This window comes from Lampris incognitus, chromosome 2 (genome assembly GCF_029633865.1).
Source record: "Lampris incognitus isolate fLamInc1 chromosome 2, fLamInc1.hap2, whole genome shotgun sequence".
Taxonomy (NCBI): Eukaryota; Metazoa; Chordata; class Actinopteri; order Lampriformes; family Lampridae; genus Lampris; species Lampris incognitus.
The window spans coordinates 136,736-155,049 of record NC_079212.1 but is presented as its reverse complement, the minus strand read 5'-3'; positions in this window follow the sequence as shown (position 1 = coordinate 155,049).

The following is an 18,314-nucleotide window of genomic DNA, read 5'->3' as shown; positions in this document are numbered from 1 at the left end:
TTAAAAACTGAAAGGGTTCCACTTCTCCAATTCTTGATTACATAATTTGTTTTATTTCATTATCAGTTCTTTTCCTTGTAAAAGAACATTGTTTTTGTCTTAACTGAAAATTTAAAACCCCATATATGACAACTACTTTCATAATAGCCCCCTGCAGTTTCTGAAGGCAGCAATCATCATCGTCAGTTTACGTGCCATTGGGAGGGCTGTCCTGCTCATTACCGATTGGCTCTCTGGTGTGTCTCCAGGCAGATTTGGAGTTTGGGTGTGTTTTTTTTTTTTGGAAAAAGAAAAAAAAAATTCTGTAACATTATCTCTCTCCTACAGACTATGCGATTTGGGCCGTCTCAGATGACTAAACGTGGCGATATGTTTGGTCGGGGTTCTAAAAGTGGTCTTGCGTTGCACTGCGAGACAGGTTCAAAGATGGCCATTATTCCAGTCTTACGACCGAAGATAACCTGGGACAAAAGTCTGACAGTGTCACAAAGTTAGGATGACCATCTCACAATGTGACCGTTAGTACGAGCTACGTCTACTAACCAACCAACAGAAATTATGCACTGATCAACGCGACGCAAAATCTGAAGAGGTGGCACGTTGGCTCTCTGCATGATCAAGATTGGTCTCGTTAAGCTAGCTGGCTAGCTAGTATAGCCAATGTTAGTGTTAAAAGCCATGTTACTCCACGTTATGAGCTGTAACATGTTCTGTTTCGAAATACATTTTCTCTTGTTCAATCAATTATTAATGACATTGGACATTCACAACCATCCTGTTCACATTCCATATGTGCCCTAACTTTACAATGTTAAACCAGAGCCTGTCTGCCATTTGGAAATTCTTTGCTTAAACGTCGCATTGTTGTCATGGTGACATGTATGGCTGGAGATAGTGTTGCTGCTGAAAACAAGAGTTTGGAGAACACCGGAGGATTTGATACTTGAATATGTGAAAGATTTCTACAACTTGTCTATGCGTGCATGCCCAATGTGGGTTGCATTCAAATTAATTGGATCAAGTTGTGGGTTTGTTGGATCTTGTAATGCTACCATGGATGGCTTTCTTCAAAGGAAGCAGACTTGTACACCCCAGCAAACAACTGCCCTCACAGAACTAGTCCTAGTTAACCATTCATTAAAAAAAAATACATTTTTGAATGAAGGTCTCTTTATTGTTACCGCATGCCTAAAACAACCTCAAGCTACATTTGAAAGCAGATAGATAAGAGCCATTGAGTAACTGTGCGAGTCATAATCTGAATAATTGATTATTTGTATCAATAATCGATAAGTTATTCGACCGTCAAAATATTTGTTAGTTGCAGCCTTAAATGAGACAACTGTTAAGTTAACTTTTGTTGGTGCCTATAATATAGTAGCCTGTTTTGTTGGTCACTTCTACTGCAGTCTTCACAGTAATCCTCCTGTTAGGAGGAAGGTGCGCTGCTAGTGAAAGGCACTTGTTGAAATGTTTGGTAGGCTGTGGCCACTTGCTGTTGAGCGCGCAAATAAAGTTCAGTTAAATAAGTACAATTGTGGTATTTGAAACTAACAACAACTACATCAACCAAATAAGAACAACAAGTACTTGTACATTTAATAGCCGTCTGCTGCAGGGGTAGCGAGCTGTATGTGGCCATATGAAATAAGTCACTCATCTCTATATCATGAACAGAAGAGATGGGGAAAATGGAATGTAGGCATAAACCAGTATCAAAAATACAAATAGTTTAATCATAGAAAACAAGCCTTAAAAAGAGCTGTAATTGCTTATGTGAGATGTTTTCACTAAATTATATTCAAATTCATACCCAACTGAAAGTGAATTAGTAAATTGTGCAAAATGTGTTCAGATGAAGTTTGTAGGTTATTGATAAGGTAGGACCACATGACAGGCTAAATCTGGCATATTTATGATTTAATTAATATGCACTCTCCCCAAAAAATAAAAGAATTAAAGAGTACTACAACTACTTACATTTCTTGGTGACTGATTGCTGAGATCCGTGACAGAGTCTGTGTCAAAGCTGTGGCCTGCGTTTGGATCTGGGTCTTTGGGCCTCCGTCCAAGTTCTTCTTTACGAGAATGTAGCATATATTTTGCTGCCTGTTTTGACAAGACAAGGCTTACATTAATGCAAGGGTATGTCAATGCATGAATTCTTTTGTTATCCATGCATCGATTATCCAAACCGCTTATCCTGCTCTCAGGGATGCTGGAGCCTATAAATTAGATATGTACATTGGCATTTTTATAGTGCTTCCCTTTTGTACACACGTCAACCATACAATCATAAAACCAAACGCTAAATAACTGAACAATTGCAGCTCAAAATTCAGGAACATTTATTCATACAGAGAGCAGTTTTTAATTACCTTTCTTGTGGGCTGTCCCTTCTGTGAGGGTGTTGAGTCCATCAATTCCGGTGCCTGCAAATTAAATACAACCATCTTTATGCAGGAGCATTAGCAATTTGCTAGTCCAGGTAGGCTGACACTCGGATGGAAACATTGCACCAAGAAAACCTCGACTACATTTCAGCACATAGTGTGCGTTTCTGGACAATAGAGGGCACTCCATCCTCCGCAAATACTCACAGCAGAATGAAAGTTTTCCTTGCTTCCCTGCCATTTATATTAGCGATCTCTGTGCGTGCTGCATCAGGTTGAATGAAATATAAAACTACTTTAAAAATGTTTAGCAGGTAGTGAGTGCTGATCAGTGCTTGCTAGGTCAAGAAATTAAAACAAAATAAAAAAAAACGGTTGTTAGCCAGTTTATTAGACATCTGACAACAATTTGCTGCTGTGCAATCACAAAACTTCCACTCAATCAAGGTGGAGCCAGAGGGGTGTCTGGGGTGGCACTGGACACCCCTGACATCCGATTGGCCAGCCCAGATGCCATACTAAAACTTCATTCTCTATCACTTGCAGTTTGATGCCGATTGACATCTCATTTCACCTCTTCTTGAAAGAAGCGTTTATTTTTACAGCCAACACTGCTTGTCAAAAATTGAGGATGAGAAAATTTCCACAGCTCACGAGTTACGCAAGCGACTGACAACTGTGGCAGACCTACGGTGAAAGCACCATTTTGAAGTAAGTTATACCATCGAGTTTAGGTTTCCTGAACAACTTTTATGACAGTTGAGTGGCTGTGTAGATGCATACTGGCCATTTGACTCCATAACAGAGTTAATCAGCTGAGAGAGCTAGGTTCCCAGTTTAGCCTAACATTGTTTACATCTGCGCTAGTAATACACACCATGCATAGACAGCGAACTGTTGTAAGTTACAATATACAAGTGTTTAGATAATTAATACAACCAAGTGTTCAGCAAGTTAACATTTAGCAACCTGAAATCCATCAACTCAGATTTGTTTTTACTCGAAACGAACAATTTTTATTATCAATCTGTTAACATTACCACAATTTGCAGATGGCCTCTTTGCCATCGTAAGGTATAGGAAATTATAGCTAGTTGAGAAATTATGTTTTTGAATAAAAACAAACCTTGCAATAATTGCAGGGAACATTGTTTAAGTTTGTAACCTTGGTGGGCACCAAAATTATTTTTCCAAGTCCATTTCTGCTTGATAATATTTTGTGCAAGCATATTTTGTGTTTTCACAAAACAAAAAACATTGCTTGACTTGGGAATCAGAGAGGTCTGTACAAGTTGGTCATACCTGGTACATCAAATTGCAGTGTTCGTTTGTAAATCTACTTCCTTCTACTAAATAAACTATGCAAATTATGTCACACACAAATGCCATCTTATCTCCTTGGTGCTTGAGCTTTATTTCATGAAAATATTTTGGCTGTTCAACACTTGGACCCAGATTATACATTCATGAAAACAGAGTGACCCCAGTCTCTCCAGTATAGTATAGCACAGTGTGTGTGACAAAGAAATTGAGCTGCAGTTCTGGAGGTAGAGACACTGGCTACTCATAGTATGTTAAAGAATTCTAGTGAAGTAACCCTAGTGGACCACACTATGTACCACATTGAAGCACTCCAAGCTAAGTGAATTATCACTTAGCTTGGAGTGCTTCAATGTGGTACATCATGTTTCCAAACATGATGTATCTTATTGGTCAGTTTCGTAAAACAAATACAATCACAGGCTTTTGATTGGCTCAGGGGTCTGACGAGTCAGCTAAGCAACCTGCCACTGGTTATGCTAAGTAAATGGTCGATCTATAGTTTGCTTTTCAAAAGCAATGGAGCCGCCGAAAGCTACCTGTAAAATCAGGCAAGAGCAGTAAAGTTAATATTCGTAAAATCAGTGATTTTTGTTTCAAGTGTCCCGACTCAAAAGAAAAACAAGAACATTACAGATGATCTGGTCACTAAGGTTACCGATTTCCCGGAGCAAGTGTTAGCAGACCCACTGCCCTCCTCATCGGAGACGGAGCCAGAGTTAGCAGACCCGCCCGCCGTCCTCTACCCCGGAAACGTTTTCACACGACTTTGTGGATTATATTGGTGGGAAAATATCAGACGAACAGAGAAGAGAAATATACTCACTGGACTGGACGGCCAATATCGGACAAACATTCCCTACAAAACTAGGAGGTAAACTGCGTTTCCAACGTCATGGGATTGACCAGTTTAGCTGGCTAGCTAGTATACTCAACAAGGGCCGACGGTTGTTTCTGTAAGCACTGTGTTGCGTTTGTAGTCGAGCATGTGGGCAAGGAAGGGCACAGAAAAGCTGGCAAGCTGATTAATGTCCACTTCTCAGACTGGAAACATGCTTTAGAGACGTCCAAAGACCATGCACAAAAGGCATATCACGTTTGAAAGCGGACAATTTCCAAATGGTTCTCAACAATAAAATGGATGCAATTTCACTGAGGCTCGATTCTGAGAGAAAAAAGCGAGTCCAAGAAAACAGAAAAATTCAAAAGCATCATTGCAACGTTGATATTTTGCGGTCGCCAAGAACTCGCCCTGAGAGGTGATATTGATTCAGGACCAGTGACATTGAATGAGCCAACTCACAATGACGGACATTTCAAGGCTTTACTCAGGTTTAGGGCGACATAGTACTGTTACAACACTTGAGTAAATGTGCAGTAAACGCTAGCTACTGCAGTCCTGATGTACAAAATGAAATAAATCAGCATAACTGGAGATGTGATAAACTGGTGCAGAAACTAAGCTCCGCGCAGTGTTTCGCTGTGTTGGCAGATGAAATGAAAGATGTTTCAGGGCGGGAGCAGCTTTCTGTCTGTGTCAGATACGTGAACCAGCATGACAGCCAATATAGCATCAGAGGAGTTTTTGTCCTTTGTTGATAGAGAATTTAACCGGGGAGGCAATCGCCAATTCAATCGAAAGTCAGTTTACAAATGCAGGCGTTGATTTACAGTTTTTACGTGGCCAGGGGTACGACGGCGCATCTGCCACGAGTGGCCGTTTAAATGGTGCCCAAGCTAAAATCAAAGAGAAGCACAAGCAAGCAGTTTATGTGCACTGTGCCAGCCAGTTTGAATTTGGCCCTAAACAAGTGCTGCACTGTACAAATGGTGCGAAATTGCTTTGGAATTATCTCGGAAATCAGCACTTTTTTCCCCCATGATTCGGCTTTGCGCCATGAGACGGAGCGTCTTTTACCCGACTGCAAGAAAACGCGACTGACGAAGCCGTGTGAAACGAGATGGGTCGAACGCCACGAGGCAATATTTACATTCAATGAGCTTTTAGACCCTGTGCGATCCAGCCTGCAGAAAAATCAGTGAAACCTTCACAAGAGACACATCTGTCAAAGCCACTCAGCTCTTTAATTCAATTGACAATGCAGAATTCATGCTGTCCATTTATGTGAGTGAGAAGATGCTTGCAAAAACCTACCACCTGTCCACCTTCCTTCAGAAGGAAAATTGTGACTTGGTGAGTTGCGTTTCAGCTGCTGATGCTGTTAAGCAGGTAGATGAGATGAGGGCTAACTCTGAGATGGAGTTCAGGCAGATTTTCCAAAAGACCTCCTCCCAGGCAGCCAAGTATGGGGTTGAATTTCGACCACGAAGAGGCATGGACTGCAATGAGGATCCATTGATGGCCTGTGAAAATCACTACCGGCAAAAGCTTTTCATAGTCATGCTTGACTTATTCACAGATTAAGGAACGCTTCAGCAAACAGAAATGTGATCTCCAACCTCTGCTCCTTACTGCCATCTAAGGTCAGCATGCTGAACGACAGCTCAGCTCAAGCGCTCTCCAACCTGTATCCTGATGAAGTGTCACCGCATCTGGAAGTTGTAAAGTCAGAAATTGACACCTGGCGGGATAAATGGAAAGATGCAACTTATGTTCCACAAAATGCCATTGAGGCATTAAATGCCTGTAGCAGTGAGTCGTTTCCAAGCATCTTCGCGTTTTGACCACGCTTCCTGTCACCAGTGCCCATGTCGAGAGAAGTTTTTCCCGTCTGGGAAGGATCAAGGACAAAATGCGCAGTACAATGACGGAAAGGCGGCTTAATGGACTGACATTGCTCTCGGAGCACAGAGACATTGTGGTGACGCCGGAAGTGGTACTGGACATCTTTTGCAGACAAAAAAAGACGATTGGACCTGCTTTTATAAAGGTAAGACCCACTTTTATTTATTAATGCATTGATGATTATCTATGGGCCATTAATACGCTGACATTTACCATACAGTGTGGGAATTTTATTTACCGGTAGCTTTCGGCAGTGTTGCCCGACCCCCCCCCCCAAATATGTGTCTGGCTACGGGCCTGCACGCAGTCACAATCCATTACGTGTTTTATCTATCGTTATCAACCCATTATCACATTAATATATTCTATTTATTGTTAATCCCCATTAGTCTAAAGATGACAGTGTGGAGTTAAAAAACAACAAGACAGGAGACGTGAGAGTAGACGTAGTCGAGGTAGCTTACTAGCTCCAACTTAGCATGTCATACATTCGACAACGACACTGAACTGACTCTGAACCGGAAGCGCATTATTTGACCCCTCACCTCTTCCCTTAAAGGTACACCGTCCTCTTAGGTGAATGTCTCAATATATAGATGTGGGTCACCACAGGCCTCCCCAGAATTCACCTACACAAAACAATGCAAAACAGCAAAAGTGCAAGTCATGAACATAAAAAGAGACAACAGAACAGTCAATGACATAGTGCAAAGTCACGGGGAAAACAGGTGACGAGTCGGGGGGCGGACCCTGCGGTCATAACGGCTGCGCTTCACAGGAGGGGAAACCGAGGCAGGTGCCGACCTAGGAGGGCGCCCCCGCCGCGGGGGTAGGGCCAATTGCATTGGCTCCCCAATGTCCAAGTGAATGGGCTTGAGACGGTCTATAGCGACCCGCTCCGGCCTGCCCCCCCATGTCCACCACAAAGTTCTTATTCCCCGCCTCCAGGACGCGGAAGGGCCCGTCCTATGGCGGCTGCAGCGGGGACCGATGGCTGTCGTGCCTAATGAAGACGTACCTCGCCGATGGCAGATCCTTGGGGACATAGGACCGGGGAAGGCAGTGTTGAGACATCGGAACGGGAGCGAAGGCACCGGCAGCGCTCCGGGACGCACCGAGGTGAGAGGCGGCCGACCTGGGAGCCGTAGCATCTGGAAGAAACTGCCCTGGAACCCGCAGGGGTTGGCCATACACCAGCTCAGCGGAGGAGGTCTGGAGGCTTTCCTTCGGGGCCGAACATGACCCACTCCATCCAGTCGCAGCCAGTGAGGCTTGCCCGCAGAGCGGCTTTCATGTCCCGATGGAACCGCTCAAAGTCCGTTGCTCTGCGGGTTGTACGCCGTAGTGCGGTGGATCTTCACCCCCAGGTGCTCAGCGACCGCCGTCCAGAGCTCCGAGGTAAACTGGGAGCCCCGGTCGCTCGTGATGTCACCAGGCGTGCCGAAACGGGCCACCCAGCAGCCGATGAACGCCTGTGCTACCTCTGCTGCCGTCGTGGAGGACAAGGGAATAGCCTCTGGCCATGTGGTGGCCCCGTCCACAATAGTGAGGAGGAACGTATAACCACGGGAGGGGGGCAGGGGACCCACCAGGTCAACATTGACGTGGTCAAACCGCCTCTCTGGAACCACAAACGGCGCTAAAGGGGCCTTGGTATGGCGGTGCACCTTGGCGCGTCACACGAGCCGGCCCAGGCTCTAACATCCTTACGGAGCCCAGGCCAAACGAACTTGACGCTCACTAGCTTGGTCGAGGCCTTCACTCCCGGGTGGGAAAGGCCGTGGACGGTGTCGAAAACTCGGCGCCGCCAGGAAGTAGGCACCAGGGGGCGCGGTTGACCGGTGGAGATGTCACAGAGGGTGGTGTTGGCCGCGTCGAACGTCACGTCCTCCAGCCGTAGCGGTCGACCGGTAGTCTTGAACGGTCACGTCCTTGGCTTGGTCCGCTGCCATAGCGGCGTAGTCGAGTCCCAAGTGAACGGCGTTAACAACCGCCCGTGAAAGGCAGTCGGCGACGAAGTTATCCTTGCCCGACACGTGTTGTAGTTTCCTATCAAAGGTGCTGTATTTGCGCTCGCTCTCACGGAGTTGTTTACTGAAGAACGCCAACGGCTGCCAGCCCCCCCCACCCACCCACCGCGTAGTCGGAGGCATCCGTTGTAAGGGCTATGGGGGCGGCAGGCGACGGGTGAGCTAGCAGCGCAGCGTTGGCCAGCGCGGTCTTGGCGGCCACAAAAGCCTCGTCCATCCCCGAAGACAAGTCCAACTCGTCCTTAGACTTCTTACCCCGCAGGGCCTCATAATGTGGGCGGCACGGGGCAGGAAACGGTTATAAAAGTTCACCATGCCCAGGAATTCCTGCAGCGACTGTACAGTGCGGGGGAACATGGTGACAGCCTCAACCCTGGCAGGGAGGGGAACGGCCCCCTGTGGGGTGATGTGGTGCCCGAGGAAGGTGATGGACGACTCCTCGAAGTGACACTTAGCTGGATTGATGATGAGGCCGTGTTCGCTGAGCCTGTCGAACAGCTGTCTGGAGGTGCGTCATGTGTTCCTCCGCCGACGCGCTGGCCACGAGTATGTCGTCCAAGTACACAAACAAAAATGGCATGTCGCGGAGCACAGAATCCATAAGGCGCTGAAACGTCTGCGCCGCCCCTTTAAAGCCGAAAGGCATACGTAAAAACTCAAAGAGCCCCAAGGGTGTGATGACAGCCGTTTTTGGGACATCCAGTGGGTGGACCGGCACTTGGTGATACCCCCGCACTAAGTCGATTTTGGAATAGATGGCAGCGCCCGCCAGGTGGGTAGAGAAATCTTGTATGTGCGGTATGGGATACCGGTCGGGGGTCGTGGCATTGTTTAGACGACGGTAGTCCCCGCACGGGCGCCAACCCCCGTCGGCCTTAGTAACCATGTGAAGAGGGGAAGCCCATGGGCTGTCAGAACGGCGGACAATGCCGAGGCGCTCCATAGTCGAAAACTCCTCCCTGGCTATTGCGAGCTTGGCCGAGTCAAGGCGTCGGGCGTAAACTGGGGGGCCCACTGTGGTGATATGATGTTCCACGCCGTGCTTGGTCACCGCCGAGGAGAAGGTGGGTGTGGTGAGCTCGGGGAAATTTGCGAGCAGGCGTTGGTATGGATCCCCGGTGGAGAGTCTGTTAGCGAGGCACAGCGCTCCGGCCCCCCCAAGCGTGCAGGGGTATGACGCAAAAGAAACGGCATCAATCACGCAACAGTTAACATCCACCAGCAGGTTGAAAGCACAGAGGAAATCCGCACCTAGGAGCGGGGTGGATACAGCAGCCATCACAAAGTCCCAGCCGAAACGTCGGCCGCCAAAACACACGTCCACATGTTTGATACCGTACGTCCGAATGGACGTGCCCTTGGCGGCGTCCATCTGGGGGCCGTAACTGTCGGTCATCGTGTCCACAGCTTGTGCTGGTAGTATGCTGCGTTGAGCGCCAGAGTCAACCAGCAGCCGCCGGCCCGACAAGGAGTCTGATGAACAGCTTGCAGTCACGGCCGGCGCCCATAGCCGTTAACGAGCGCCGGCCTTGGCGTTTCCCTGAACCCTGTAACTGCAGGGTTTGCGACACCGTTTTGCCCCAAATCTGGCATGGTAATAACAGAGCCCGTCGTCAGGTTGGCGGCGGGCCGTCACCGCAGCATCCATATAGTCGTACACAGGTGGTGGTGGGGCAGCAGGGCATGCACAAACTGTTGCCGGTTGGCCAGGAGAACCCTGTCTGCTTCAGCAGCCAGAGAACGGTAGTCCTTGGAGGCGGCGAGAGGAGAACTGGCCAGTGCTGTGCGTACAGGTGCGGGGAGCTGCCTCAGAAAAATGTGTTTGAAAAGAAAGGCCGGATCAGCCGATCCCAGCACAGACATTAACCCAGACGGTTTGCCGTCGCCGAGGCCATTCAGGGACAGTAAACGGTCTGCCTTCTCCAGCTCCGACAGTTCAAATAGCTTCAGGAGGAATGTCTTTATAGCATCGTACTTGCCAGCAGTTGGCGGAGCTTCCAACAGTGTCATTGCTCGCGCCGTTGTCGATGCGTCTAACGCCGCCACTACGTGGAAGTACTGCGTTGCATCCTGCGTTATCCCTCTCAGGTGGAACTGGGCTTCCACATGTTGAAACCACGGCCGTGGATTATGCTGCCAAAAGTCGGGTAGCTTCACAGTAGCGGTGTAAATGCTAGCGTTAGCAATAGCCATGTTGTTAGCACCGGCGTCGTCAGACAGTCGTATTAGTAGTTCGATCACGTCGGGGTCACCAATGTGGAGTTAGAAAACAACGAGACAGGAGAGTAGAGGTAGTTTACTAGCTCCAACTTAGCATGTCATGCATTCGACAACGACACAACTGACTGAACCGGAAGCGCATTATTTGACCCCTCGGCTCTTCCCTTAAAGGGTACACCGTCCTCTTAGGTGAATGTCTCTCGATAAATAGATGTGGGTCACCACAACAGGCTGATTCGCCAGCTGTCGATATGTTAAGATTAAGTCGCCATTCTACTAGCACCAGTACGTATAGCACGCGCAGTGTCTCCCACCTCGTGGTGACCGTAAGCTAGGCTAGCTACAGCAGTGGTTTACTGTAGTCCAAGCTAGCGGTTAGCTAAGCTAGAACCTCATGAATTAATGACAAATCGTCTTCGGATAGTCAAGCTAATCAGCGATCTAGCACCTATTATAATAAGACACAAAGGCTTCTATCATATTGACATCTCGTCTTTTGTGAATACAACATTTACGTGACTCGCTCCGTCAACGGTCGCCATTTTACTGCTGTTGCTAGTCTAACGTCGTCATGCTAAACTACGGTCCAACTCAACATTTCCTTGCTTAATGATTACCGTTACTATCCACTCGAGTGTACAACTTCATTACATTTATTAGACTGATAATCATGATCAACTTACCTGTAGAAAAGTAGAGAATACAAAATATTACTCGAGCGCTGAACCTTTCTATCGTGGTCTCAGCACTCACATGACGTACTGACAAAGCTAGAATCACCAACCTACAGATGCTTCGGGAATACGAGACTCACTGCGCCCTCTGTTGGCCAAGCGTACGTTGACCATAGTGACCAGTAATAATGCAAGGACACGATGTAGATCAGTTACCAGTAATATGACATTAACTAGAAGAACCCTGCTACAATGTAGCGGTTTGGTCATCCACTCGTCTAAATCTCCCTCTTCATCCTGCCAACTCCCCCCCCAAATGCTGAGAATCATCTGAAATGCCGAGAAGTGGTTTTTAGAAAATGCATAATTATAATTTCTGGTCCTCTCTGGAACAATACCTACCTCAAAAAAAAAAGTTAGGATCATAAGTGCGTTTTTGCAAAAATGCATATTTTGCACAATGCCAAAACATTTCTAAGTCCCAGAAATTTATTTTCTTATATAGCTGAAAAAAAAAAATCCAAGACACTCAGAATCACCCGAAATGCCGAGAAAAGTGGTTTTTAGAAAAATGCATAATTTTAATTTTCTGGGATTTTTCCCTTACTCTCAGACAATACCTACCATCTCCAAAAAGAATTAGGATCATAAATGCTTTAGTTTTCGGTCCCGCTATCTACACTAACACAACGAAAATATATGAGTAGATTTCTGTACGTTGACAAGCATGTTTTTTTCTGCACATTTACAACAAAAGATAAAATGGGGGGCATCCGTTTACATTAACCAATTTTAAAATGGGGGGGGGTCTGTTTGCATTAAACCGTTTTAACCAAGCGCCACATCAGCAGTTGCAGCAACAATATTGCTTGCAGAGGTTTTTTTTTTTTTAAAGATACTTGCAAATCTGACACTTCTTCACTAAAGATTACAGATTAAGAACCATGAATGCCACCTCACCATCTCCCTCAACTCCACTCTGAGGGAGACGGTGAGGCGGCATTGGACAGGTATGTTACCAGTGCCTCTGGCTGGTTAAGACTGTCTGTCAGGGTCGCTGCGTCTCCAGCCTGGACTTGGCAGACATTCAACACTTTTGACTTGATCACTACAGCTCCAGTCTGATCTGGACCCAGATAGCTGCAGAAAACAAAGTAACACTATTGTCACTCTGTTTCTAGCTGCACCATGAGTCAGTTTGGTCATATTTGAACATTTTACTTGCCTCACAACCAGACCCAACTGTTTGGTGACGGAGATGCACGTCTGTTGTCTCAACCATTATGTCCCATGCTGGAGACTTGGACACCTCCGTCACCAACTGGAGGTCGAGCATCTTGCTGATTAGCTTCCAGCATCTCTACATGGTTTAGCACCCTCATACCTATCTGACTGCTTATCCGATTATGTTCCGAGCCGGTCTCTTAGATCCTCTGGTGCTGGCCTGCTCAATGTCCCTAGAATGAACTACAAAAAGTAGGGCGAAGCAGCATTTTGTTTTTATGCACCGACAGCTTGGAATAGACTCCCAACAAATAAGAGAAGCAACGTCCATAGATAGTTTTAAGAATCAGCTCAAGACCCATTTCTATGCTCTTGTTTTCAATAAATTCCATTTTATTTCTTTTACCTTGTACCGTTTTAGTTCTTGCCTTAGTCTGGGTTTTATTACTTTTAACTTATCTGTATTGTTGAGTTTTATTGTTTCCCTTATTTTTAATGTAAAGCACTTTAAGCTGCATTTTATGTATGAAAGGTGCTATACAAATAAAGTTTATCTATGATGTGACTGCTGGTGTAGGAGCCAGCTTTAAAGTCAATTGTAATAGTCACCCTTAATAGCTTTTTGAAAACAGATTGTCGTATAAGAGCTATTGACAACTTACAATGACAGTATTACCAAACTTTATATTTCATCCAAAACATCCACATCCAATTAAAAAAAAAATTTTTAAACCCTTTATAAAAGTAGGTCGTTCATATGTGGGAATAAGTCTTGCCGAATCAGAAAAACCCATCTCCAAAGACCAATGCACTCAGGAGGCCTGGCTTTGCCCAATTTCTTTTATGACTGGGCATGCAATATTCAGAAAATAATTCACTGGTTTGAAGAAAAACCAATTGTAGGAAAGGCAGACTGGGTATGATTAGAGTTCTCATCATGCCAACACCATTCGGGCTCAGTGGTTGGTGCAGCCTTGACCCTTCTTAGCAATAACCTGAGTTCAAATTTAATAGTCAATCACTCAGTAAGAATATGGACTCAGTTTAGAAGGCATTTTGGGCTATAAGGAACTTCTATTATCTGCCCGATTAAGTCCAATCATTCCCTCCCGTACAGACGCTGCATTTACTTTATGGTTTAACAAAGGGATTAGATCAATCCATACATAAGACATATTTGCATCGTTTCCTCGATTATCCAAAGTATATGACTTGCCTGAGAACCACTTCTTTCTGTACAAAGACATTTACCTCATTTCCATACAAACCCATGAAGAAGAAAAAAGACCATTTCCTGGAATCGACATCCCAGATGTAGGAGTTTATTAACATCAAGCAACATTCCATGGAAAATTTAAAACTGGCATGGAACACCTTTAACAGATGACCAGTGGGCTTCCATTTTAAATTTGATAAACACCATCTACATCTGTACAACTTTCAGTTGTATTAAGCCATGTTTAGCAGAGTACATTTTACTAATGCTAGATTGGCAAAGATTTATCCAGACATTGAGCCTTTATGCCCTCGACGTAGAGGCCAGCCAGCAGATTTAATGCATACGTTTTGGCTGTGTCCAAATCGCTCCACCTTTTCAATAAGAATTTTCAGTAACCCTTTCATCTATAATGCCTCGAGCCCTGTGTGACTAGAGTGCACTCGTGCCAACATTTTGAGGCGGAGTAATGACTTTCACCTTTGAATACTGACCTCCTCCTTAAATGCCAGTATTCCCTTGCTGCAAGTGGAGCTTCATCTCCGTTTTCAGGCCAACCACGCAGAATCAGATGTCACAGCCTGGAGTTGCTCGTCATTGTCAGTGTGTTGCCGGATCTGCACGAGTCGCCCGTCTGTGACATTGAGGTAGTCGGCCTGGCTGATGAGCGCCACGTCCAGCTGCCGTCTCTAAACTACAGACAGCTTGATCGTTGTGCATAGACCCTGCATGTGTTTGACACCGTGGCCCTGCCGAGGGTCTCGCTCACGTGTATCACTGTCCCCGGCTTACACTGTACTGATGTCATAGGTTAGTTTACTTCATCACGACAGTGACCCTCAGATGGGTCACCATAAACCGATTTACAGCAGTGCCGAGCATGACTAAAGCACGTTAAATGGCTCTATAGGACCTGACTACATAGTTATAGGACTACAACTACCAGTGTTCATTGTTTTAGGTAGTTCATGTTAACATCCGGTTAGATTAGTTCCGATAGCATGCCTAGCTGACAGCCACGAGTGCAACTTTTGTTTAACTAAACGGCAGGAGTTTGGTTAAGAAAATACTCCTGCGTTGAATCATTTATGGTTATTTTAGCCAACCAATATATACGCCAACCGAGCAGCATACTCTGCAGACGTTTTGGGGAACTCAGAGGGGGCTTGCTGAATATGGTGATGAGGGGCTTGTGATCCGTTTCTGCTGTCGCGTCCAGATAATGGCAAAAACGCTGAGGCATGATTCTGCTCCATTGTGTGAGGGCCCTCGAAGCGAATGCGACCCTCCTGCAACTGGCAGCAGCCCAGGCTGGCTTGAATTACCTTGAATAGTGACCGCCTTTGCCACGTTGTAGTAACAGGCGTTGTCGTCACCAGTTGCATCATGGTTTGGGCGTGTCTTTGTCCACGAGTCTAACGGCTCGCACACGTTCGAAAGCCATGGCAGGAATTTAGCCAGGTAGGTGACAAATCCAACAAACCGCTGCACAGCCTCCACATTTGATGGGGGTGGCATTTCCAATTGCTTTCACCGTCTCTGGATCTGCCTTCAAGCCCATGGAAGCAGACCTCTGGCACCTTTAATTCAAGTCGCAGCTTGACCTGCCTGCATCGGTCCATTGGGGCCAACAGCTTGGTATTATGGTCCCAGTGTGCTTTTTCATCCGTTTCGCCACAGCCCACGACGATTATGTCGTCAGCTATAGGTTCCACCCCATTGAGCCCAACCAGCAGCTCATACCATTTCTGTTGGCACACTTCTGGGGCCACAGACACACCAAAGGGAAGCTTCAACCAGCGTTCGACCACAGGGCGTTCAAAAAGTGGTCAGGTAGCTGTTGGGCTCATCAAGCTTGCATTGAAGGAAGGCATCTCTGGCGTCCACGAAAGTGAAAACCCTCGCCTTAGGGAGCTTGTAGAGTACATCATCTAACGTGGGCATGACGTAATGTGATCGCCTCAGCGCATGTCAGGTAGGTTAAGAATCACCATATTGCTAATCCAATCTGTTGGCTCTAACTGGAGTAATATGGCCCTCTGCTTCGGATTGATCACGCCGTGCCTTCACCGCTTTCTGCCTAGCGACTGGAACATTGCGAGGTGGACTGGCTGCATTCAACTCAAAATGCACCTCATCTGGCAGAGTCAACTGGGGAAGTGAAAACGCCTTGGTATTTGCCAACCAGCATGGCCTCAGTCAGGGGCCTGGCTTGAACAGTCCACAGCATTGTCTGCTGGAATGGGAAAATGCATGATCCCAAGCTGCTCACAGGTGGACCGCCAGAGGAATGGCTGCTGAGTGGCCTCAACTACCTCGAAATCTAGAGTGCATCTGTGGCCGTGCACAACACACTGTCACCAACAGGCCCATGGAGAGCATCAACTGGCCGGAGTAGTCTGGTGCTACTTGGCATGATGGTCTGGGTGCAATCTGCATTTTTTTCCTTGACACTACATGTGGCTCTATTCTGAATAGAGTTGACATTGCTGCTTCTAGTTCAGTTGAGGAGTGACAAACTACTTTTCCCTTTCCTCCGTTACGTTCCCCGTCAAAGGAGGTAACAAAGAAAAGGTATCCCGGGGAATAAAAAAGGTGGGAGGCAGAACCAAGTGTAAAAACAAACGAGTTTACTAACAAAACTAATAACCATAAGCCAATATATGCAACAAAAAAAAGCACAGATTTCACCCTCAAGGAATATCGACTATATACACGCACCAGCTCTCTGGCTGCCAACAGTGGCCCACTGGCACGGCGTCCCTCTCCAGATTATATACCCAGCTGATGAGGGCTTGAAATCACCTGTGCTCAACAGGAGGGGGGCATTACCTGGGGAGGGAAGTTACACACGGCAATTGGGCCGTAACAGTCCCAATAAATTAGTTTGAATAAACGTCTTTTCTGGCGCTGCCCTGAATTGTCCACGGAATGATCTCCTGCCCCCCGTTTTTGGTTTGATGCACACTTGCAACACTGCAGACATTGCCGTACACTCCCCCCCCCCCCCGTCTGTTGGATTTACATTTTTTTTTAAAAAGGAAAAAAAAATACATCGGTTGCACAGTTTTCTAAAAATGTAGTATGTTCACAAAATCAAATTCTTATTCCTTTAACAAACTTCACTTGGTTAATTGAAAGCATTTCTTTTATGTTCCGTTTAAAAACGTGGTTGTTTCTCGTTTTGGAGACCATGTTAACTGCGATGGAGGCCTCATTTAGCTTTTGTTGGTTTTAATGAATCACCGTTGCTTCTCGCATGACCAGCGACAAGCTTTTATCATCCAGAAACTGAATTAGCTCTGCATATGCCTCGGCATCTCTCCTCGTCTTCTGCCGGTTCCGCGCCCTCATCGTCGGCTGGCTCAGTTAAAACGGTGTCCTTTAGCCCTTGCAGCCGAAGATGGCCTGAAGTATTCGTCTCTCACAGTTCATAATTCTTTTCACCTCCGTCAAAAACTAGCCGAGACCAGCGGCTAGTCGACTCGGCGGCTCGCCTGCTCATGACATGGTGCTAGCACAGCATGCTAACTCTCACCAGACACGCTGTACGACGCGACATTTGTCTCGATGGCAACTCTGGGGCCGGCCGTTCGTGACAAGTCTAAACCCCTAACCGGCCCAGCCGACCTCACTTCATGGGAAATTTCGTGGCCGACCCGGAAGTTAATCATAAAATATACACAAACTCCAGGCCCTGGTGCATCTCTTGGGAGTGGTGGTTATTTGCTGTGTGGTAGAATTCAATATGTGCAGGTGTTAGTGTGAGGTTTTGTACTTTTATATACGACCACCGGCTAGCGAGTCTACTCACACTCCTACTGCAATAAAACAGCAAGTGAAATGGTTTCTGTTGTACAGCGTTAAGTACCAAACGTGTGAGACAACCATTAACGTTAGGTGGCTGGCAGGAAAAAGAAAACTTACCAGGGTCACACGGCGATGTAGCGTCCGATTCATACACCACTTGTAGCATTGCGGTCGCTGGTCCTAGCTTGCAGAGCAGTACGAACCGGGCTGAGTCTGCGGAGTCCATATTGTGGCCAGTTCGCAGGCTCACAATGACGAAAGACCCACAAAGCAGACTGACACAGATAGCAAAAACTCCAAAAAGGTTTAACCGGGCAAAGCGGTCGGTACGCGGCAACCAGTCAGCTCAGGCAGAGGCGTCAGGCTCTTCTCCGGAGTAAAGACGAACTGGCAGCATGAGGGAGAAAGACGTGGCTTAAATACACACATGGGGAGATGATGACACACAGGTGCAACACATTAGGGCGGGGCCGGTAATCACACAGGAGGGAAACTTGACAGGAAGTGGCATCTGAAAACGAGACACACGTGAATACCACAATAAAACAGGAAACACTGGGGAATATGAAAAACTCATAAAACATGAGCTAGGATGTGGAGCGGGTCATGTCGGTCTTAAATGTTGCTTTGGATGTGCTGTGACAGTTGCAGACCACAATGATCATGTACTGCTTGATAACT